Raw genomic sequence first — 7769 nt, forward strand, 5'->3', positions numbered from 1 at the left:
TGTGGAGGATTCGATAGTTTATGCTCTTCGGGCTTGTTCCAACGTCCGGGTCCGTTCGGAGCCTCGTTCCAAGGGGTCTCAGAATAGCTAAGATAAGTCTCTGTCCCTGAAGAGCTCTATCCTCTTGCTTCCGCTTCACTTAGAAAGAGGATCGAATGCCTATCTGTCGAGGATTCGATAGTTTATGCTCTTCAGGCTTGTGCCGGATCCGTTCGAAGTCTTGTTCCAAGGTATCTCAGAACAGCTAGAATAAATCCCTGTTCCTGAAGAGCTCTGTCCTCTTGCTTCAGCCAGTGCAAGAATCCGACGCTGGCGCTTCGAGGATACAGTGGTCTAAGCCTTGAAGGTTCAAACTTGCTGCGAGCCTAGCAGACGGTAGCTAAGCAACGTCCTGCGTTTCTGAAGGGTGCCGTGCTTCCGTTTCACTCGAGAAGAGGACTCGACGACTCGGCTTGCTTCAGGCTTCTTCGGAAGCTCGACTCGGACCGTGTCGCCTAAGGAAATCCCAGTCAACCCGCGAAGCTGCTCAGTTTCGCGTATCCTTTGACTTCCAAGCAATTCAACTTCTCGGGACGTCGAACGCTTGAACCGCGAGAGATTCAACAGCCTGGAGGGCTCGGAGGACTCGGCAAGAAGCGGTTAATCCTTCTATTCTGCAGGGCATACGCCGCGAGAAGAGGCGACAGCGGATTCTCGTCTCTTCGTCTGCCTAGCGACGCTTGGATGTGATCCCTGGGCGACGCGGCATCATAGAATTTAGACTAACCTCGAGTGCGTAATCCTTCAGAACGTCGACTTAGAGAGAATAACTACTCTTTTCTGGGTGGCGAGAGAGAGAGAGGCATCAGAGTAACTACTTAAGTATACACAAGTCAGGACGCACTGCTTCAACACAATATTACGACACTTCCTGGCGAGCCTCGGCCTGCTGATTAACCGGGCATCGTCTCCAACGGGCGGTCCTCAAAGATCTCGTGCCTCAACGAAGCATAGTCCTCTTTCTGGACACTGTCATCCACAACGAGCCTCGATGGGAGCTCCGACGCTGTTCACAGGGCTCTCGGACGTCCCCAGAGCTCACTGTCCGGCGTCCTCTTCCGGCCGAACAACTCTCGCACCACCCTGACTGCGAGTACTCTGTCTTCTCGGCGGTCCTTCGGCAGTCGACCGGGACTAGTCCCGAGGGGCCCGACGAGTCCCAGACCCGCGACGACCTTATCGAGGGTACCGTGTCTCTCCGCGATGCTTCGATCTAGGTCCCAGAGCCGGCGTTCCCCTTGCTTCAACGATGCTCTAATAGGTCTTGGATCCTCGGCACCCGGGTCAAGGGTGGTCTGGCTCTTCGGCGAAGCTCCGAGAGAAATCCTGTGGCTCCTGGGCCGCCGTCTTCGGTCCCCAGCGGTCGGACAAGAGCTTGGCTGCTCGAGAGGGGTCCAAGCTTGCTCCCAGAGGCCGGTGTCCCGCGCCACGCGGAATTCGGCGTAGCAGCAAGGATAGCCCAATTTCGACCGAGTTACCGCGAGAACCTCTTCGACAATGCGATCCACGACGCTGCTAATGTTTACGGCGGCGACGGCGGCAGGCGGCGGCGGTGGTGGCGGTGTCGGCGGCGGCGGTGGGGGGAGGCCGGGGAGGCCGTAAGAGAGCCGAAAGGGCTGTAAAACACGGGTTAATCGCGGGCGGACGTTATCGCTACCGCGGCCTCGATTTCGAAATTGAAATCTTATTATCCCGTCGATGCAATTACGCGGCTCCCAGTCAACAGGGCGGTCGGCGGGTGGTGGGCGGAGGGGGTGGAGGCACCTGGCGGGTCGCCGAAGAAGGGGGGGAGTGAACAGGGGGGTCGCGAGCGGCACGAGAGGACAGAGATAGGAGAGAAGATACTCGAATGCGACTCGGCTGATGATTCCGAGAAGAAGAAGAAGAGGGCCTGAGAGGCTCGCGTCTCGCGTCGCGGTGCGGTGCGGGCCCTCGCGGGCAATCGGAACTCGCCGGAGTGGCCCTCGCGGGCAACGGGCGTCGCGGCGACGCGGCTCTGCGAGCAGGAAAAACCCGAAACGAGCCGAGCAATCGAGAGGGGCGACCGCTCGCCGTGAGTTCTTGTGGGATTCTGTCCGCGAAATGCAGTTATCCCGGTGACTCCGCGGGGGGACACGGCTCGGAGGGGTCGTCGAAGGTGGTGGGGGGTCGCCAGCGATCCCGGCCCCCTCCCCCGCCGGCCCCTCGCCAGTTCCAAAAGCTCGGGGGCTTCGGCGCGCAGACCACGAGGCGTGGAATCCGGCCACCGGATTGGCCGTCGCCGTGGCAACGCATCCCCTACGCCGGCCAATCGAGGCTCGCCGCCGCCTGATCGCGGCTCCCCCACCAGCCGGCCAAGATGGCGGACTTACCAATAAAAATTCTTCTGGAAAATAACCTGCGAGCGATTTTCTTTCCACCCTGCTATCTAGCTTTTCGTACCGTGTACACCGAAGAGGGTGGGCGCGGGGTGCTCGGCGCGGGTGTACGCGGCCGAACGGTGCGCGGAGGGAGGCTTTAGGGCTTCTTCTAGATAGCTGGAATTGTAGCGGCCCTTAAGGTTGCCCTCCGCGTCTTTAGTTACGGCTTTTTTCTCCTCTATTTTTTTTTATTTTCGAAGGAACAGCGGAGTTCGTCTTATTCGGAGATCGGTGTTTTAATTTTTGCTCGGCTGTTCGGCCAGCAACGAGAATTCGGAGGAACAGGGGTTTCGACGGCGAGGAGGATTAGGGGGTGGCTTTAGGGAGAGCGATATTTATGGGGTGTTCGGGGAAGCGGATACGGGGTGGTTTCGAAGGCATCTTTTGGGGGGTGTTTTTTATTTCTATTTTTTTTTTTATTTTACGGCGATTTTTTGGGGCGACTTTGGCAATTTATAAGAAAATGTTTTTTGGAGGGGTGAGGGGAGGTTGATGCAGTGTTGTTCGAGTTTCAATTATGTTCGTGAAATGTTATGCTGTTTCATCAGCACTTACGCTGTTTCCCCAATCTTTTGGCTACGGCAAAAATCAATATCCAATGTGTTCTAAACAAACAGCTACATCCTCGAAATATTTCATCCCCTAATATTCCAGCTTATTTCGTTAATGTTTAGGCTATGCCGAAAAAATTTGTACAGATAGGAGAAATCAAAGTCGTGGCAGCTAAGTGGCTGTCGACTGCACCGTCGAGAGGAAAAATATTGCAGGCCGAATTGCCTCCGGAAAAATAATAAAATACATCCCGCCTGTCGTAATTTCTGGTCCAAGGGAATTCATTCGGCACTCCCGTATCCCCGTCATACGGGATGACTCACATATAACCGTAGCCTGTCTGGTTCCTCAAGGAACTTCGACAAAACCCTTCGATTCGTCGACTTGACGCCCACTTCTCGTTCGACCCTCCTTCAGAGCGTGGCGAGAGGGTGCCCGAGGGTGAGATCGAACAGATATGCAGCCGAAGGGTACGAGCAAGGGCTAGGAACGAGGAACATCAAGTTCCTAGAGCCTCCGCCTCCTTAAACTTTCGTAAATCCTCAAAAACCCACCCCTTCTCGCGAGCACCCCGGGAATCGGTCGATTAACCACGATTTTCCCGTGAACCGTCGTTTAAAATTTAAAAAAAGACCGCACCACGCGATTCATCTTTCAAGCAGCTACGAAAATTGTGGAACAACATTTTTCCGCTCGAGGCACCGTTTCCAAGAAAACGCAGTTCGAAGTCCAAAGCGAATCGTCTCACCCTTTCGCACGCTCGACCAATATTTTGAAATTCGACTCTCTCGAAAACTGAGCCCCGAACGAAAAACATTCGTTTCTCATTTTTTACGCAGCTTTCCTTGCAGAATCGTTTAGCATATTTCTTTACCGAGCTACGTATCTCGGTTTCGCCCGAGAAATTCAGTTTCTCCGGAGCTTATTCCTTGGAAGTTGTTCTTTTTTTATATTGCTGTTCTTTATTTATATTTTTCTTTGTTACGCCGACAACGATCAGCCGATAATCATAGCTCGTTCGTTTCCACGACCCTGTATAAACACAATCTTTTAGCGTTTGAGCCCTTGAAAAGTAATCGGATTGCGTCGGATCCGAAGAGAGCGCCGCAGTTATGGTACGTGTTCATTATGTTCGCTTTAGTTGCAGATTTCGGAATCTCTCATTAAGAATGCGAAATGCGGCGCACGAATAATGACATTTTACATAGCGGGTCGATCAAAGCCGGAATTTGCGAAATTTATAAACGCATTCACACCTGCTCGCCTGGATTTTTATTGCTCGGCGTTCGACTCGGCTGTTCGGGGCTCGCCGGCGAATCATGGCAAAACTGTATCCCCCGAATTTCGTGGATCCCGGCTCGATTTCGACCCCGTGTGCATTACATTTTATTTACTATGTAAACCGCGTGGCAATTTTTCGATGCCAGAAGCCGGCTGCTTATCCCACCTATTCTACGATCTAGTTTCGAACGACTTTCACACTTTTTCCTTCGCAACGAAACAATTTTCTTATAATTTAGTCAAATTATATAATAATATAATTTAATCAATTACATAAGTTACACTAAATTACATAGTTTAGTAAAATTACTTTAATCGTCGACGATTGAATGTGTCCACGAAAATTAATCTATTCCAACCCCTTCTACTTTTGTCCAATTTCGGAACATAAAACTTGGAAAGCGATTATTGTAAAAACTTCAACGGATATTTTTCTTCATGTTTCAACTACGTGCTTTATCCTTCGATAAAGCAAAAATAAAAATTGAGTTAATCGCGAGCGATTTAATGCACCCTCAAAAATGAATCTATCGCAACCCCCTTCCGAGAATAGGAATTTTGCGCAACTTTGGAATTTTCTTGCAACAAAACGGCCGGTCTAATTATCATAAAACTTTGACGAATATTTTCGTTAGAGTTTCAGCTGTGCGCATGAATTTTCGCACGAAGAAAAAGTCCAAATCGAGCAAGTTGCGAGCGTTCGAGCGTACCCTCGAAAAAGGTCTCGTCTCGCAGGCTAATATCTCGGATCATATTCGAGACCGGCATGATTCCTTGACAAGTATATCGCCCCCCGTGCATCTACACATGAAAACCAACGATCGAGTGTTATCTGAATCTTTGAAAGCTATCGATTAGACCACCCTTACGAGGCACAACCTGCATATGGTCCGCGCGGACCGTAAAGTTGGCTTTCCAATCCATGCGATCGGATCTAATCTAAGCGATCTACCCCTTGTAAATTAGGTCCACGAGGACCTTGGATCACGGAGAAACAGTGGCTCAGCAATACGGAGTCTCTATACAGGCTCCTATACGCGTACACAAATTATTCGAAACCGTGTCGCTACAGTTTTCGCATTTTTCCAGTGTGAATCGCTCGTAAACATTCTCAGACACCCTTAATCCCTAGATCCTTGCGATCTAGTTCGCCAATCGCCTCGATGAAAAAGTCAGACGACTTCAACAAGCTATAATACGAGCTTAGAAAACTACCTACGACCCAGTTGAACTGTGTACGATCTCATCGGAGCATTATCTTGAAAGAAAATGATATTCCTGGCTGAGTTTGATCCGGTCGGAATCCTCGAATCGGTGACATTAAGCGGTCCCCGAACTGATAGAGAGCTGGTGATCGATCCAGCGATGGATCTCCGAGTGATCAGCATATAGTAAGAATTTGCAGAATCAAAATCCCCCAGAGAGATCACTGATAAATAGGTTAGACGGCGCAGCTCCCAGGCGAGAGCCTCGAGGAAATCCAGCGATAACTTTGATATTTCTGTGTTCCGATGGCGGTCGCCCGATTTTACGAGCTTCGCATTGCCAACGGATCGCCGGCAGCGCGATTCAGGTCTGCCGACAATCGTTGGCCGATCGTTTGGAGCTTCGCGAACACGAAAATTAACGAACGAATTGATAACGAACCGCGCTGTCTCTGCGCGGGACACTGCGAAATCGGCGGGGTGAAAATGTATGGTCGACGTGAAAGAACGTCTTTGGGCGGCGGAACGAGCCGGCAATTTCCGCGTTCCGCGGAATTTTCGGTAGCCGAACAAAGCAGGAAGAGTTGCTGGGAAAATATTCGACATAACTATGTAACAGCATTACGTTACGCTGATGCGACACGCGGGCTCGCATACGATACGTGCGTAGTTCTATTTAGCTGAACGGAACGTTGTTGTCGTCGGGTAAAGAAAAAGAAAGAAAGAAAGAAATAAAGAAAGAAAAAAAGACGAAGGAAGACCCGCCGCGAAGCATTTTTCCTCTTGTCCACATTAATAATCCACGTTCATCCGCGTTCGTTAGTTGCTCGCGTTCGAGACAAAGAGTCCGATAAGAATGATTGTTACGCTTCGAAATTATTAACTTTCGCTACGCGATTATGCTAAGCGGATGTTGCCACGTAATCTCGTTCGTTTGCGGAACCGTCCCTTCGTTATTATTATTAATATCATTGTAATGTGAAAGTTTAGCCGAGCAGAGTAGCGCAACGGCTGCGTTTACCCCTTCAAAGCGCGATACCGCGGCCACGAAAAATCGTAGGCCGAGCTTCTTGGTCGCGTTGGAAAGGGGTTGGTTCGCGGTTCAAATTCATGCTAATTGGAGCACCAGACGAAATTCTCTCAACCGCCCGGAGACATTCGAATTTGAAAAATTTGGAAAATTTCGAAGAAATGCGTCGTTATACTTTCGATGAATCTACGGTGGGCAGACATTTTTTGACGGAAAACTCAGCTAGGGCTTGCGAAAGTAGAAACTTCGCTCTGTAAAACGAGCTAAAGTACATTATGCTACGATTTTTTTCTAAGAAGTTATGGTCATTCCAACGTATCGTACTTTTTGCCCAAGATTTCGCAATCTTTCGTCTCTTGGCGTACAATAATCGATTTTATAGATAAAGAAGAAGCGTTAAAGAAAAATTGCATTTAGCCTAATCGAAAGTAGAGACTTTACCCTATAAAACGGGCCAAGGTAGATTACGCTGCAATTTTTTTCGTAGGAGTTACGGCAGATCGTGCGCGATAAAATTTTGCAGGAAAGACTTCGCTCTCCTTTGATTCTGATCTTCGCTATAATTTTTCTCTGTGTCGGTGAGTGCTTTTAGGAGTCAGCGCTGTATCATTGCTGACAATGCATCGGTTTGTTCGTGGCTAGTGTGACAGATTTCGACCACGCCCCGTCGATATGGTGTTGCACCCCCTTTTCAGAATATCCGTGCACCCTCGATCAGTGCATCGGAAATTCACCGGCTTTGATCTACGCGCTGCGCCTCTTCGGGAATCGTACGTGTCGCCTCCATTTAGGCGAATGTTGTCAAAGACGCTCAAATACCGAGCAAACCTTCGCTTTCAGCCTCTCATTTTATCGAGACGCCGCCATTTGCATCGCCAATCACTCCGAACTCTATCGGAACTGTTATTTTTTCGCAGCTTCTCGATATCCGACTGCAAATCGATGCGCTTCCAATTATTACACCGCAACGCAATCGAATATCTTACCGACTACGCGCTCAATAATTTCGCAAGCGTCCCTTGGACGTATTACATCGCACATTTCACTTGCATTACGTCTGAATAATGTGTTCAATTAGAAAATGCGCTTAATGCGTTCAAAATGTCTCAGAACAATTTATATTGTTTAAAAAATATCGCAAAGCGATAATAAATTTTATCCATCGTTAAATAGATTTTAAAAAATATCGCAAATATTAAATAAAATATTTTCTTATTTTAGAAATTTAAAAAAACGTAATTTCTTATATATTTCGTCCAATTT

The sequence above is a fragment of the Megalopta genalis genome, chromosome 5, assembly GCF_051020955.1.
Source record: "Megalopta genalis isolate 19385.01 chromosome 5, iyMegGena1_principal, whole genome shotgun sequence".
NCBI lineage: Eukaryota > Metazoa > Arthropoda > Insecta > Hymenoptera > Halictidae > Megalopta > Megalopta genalis.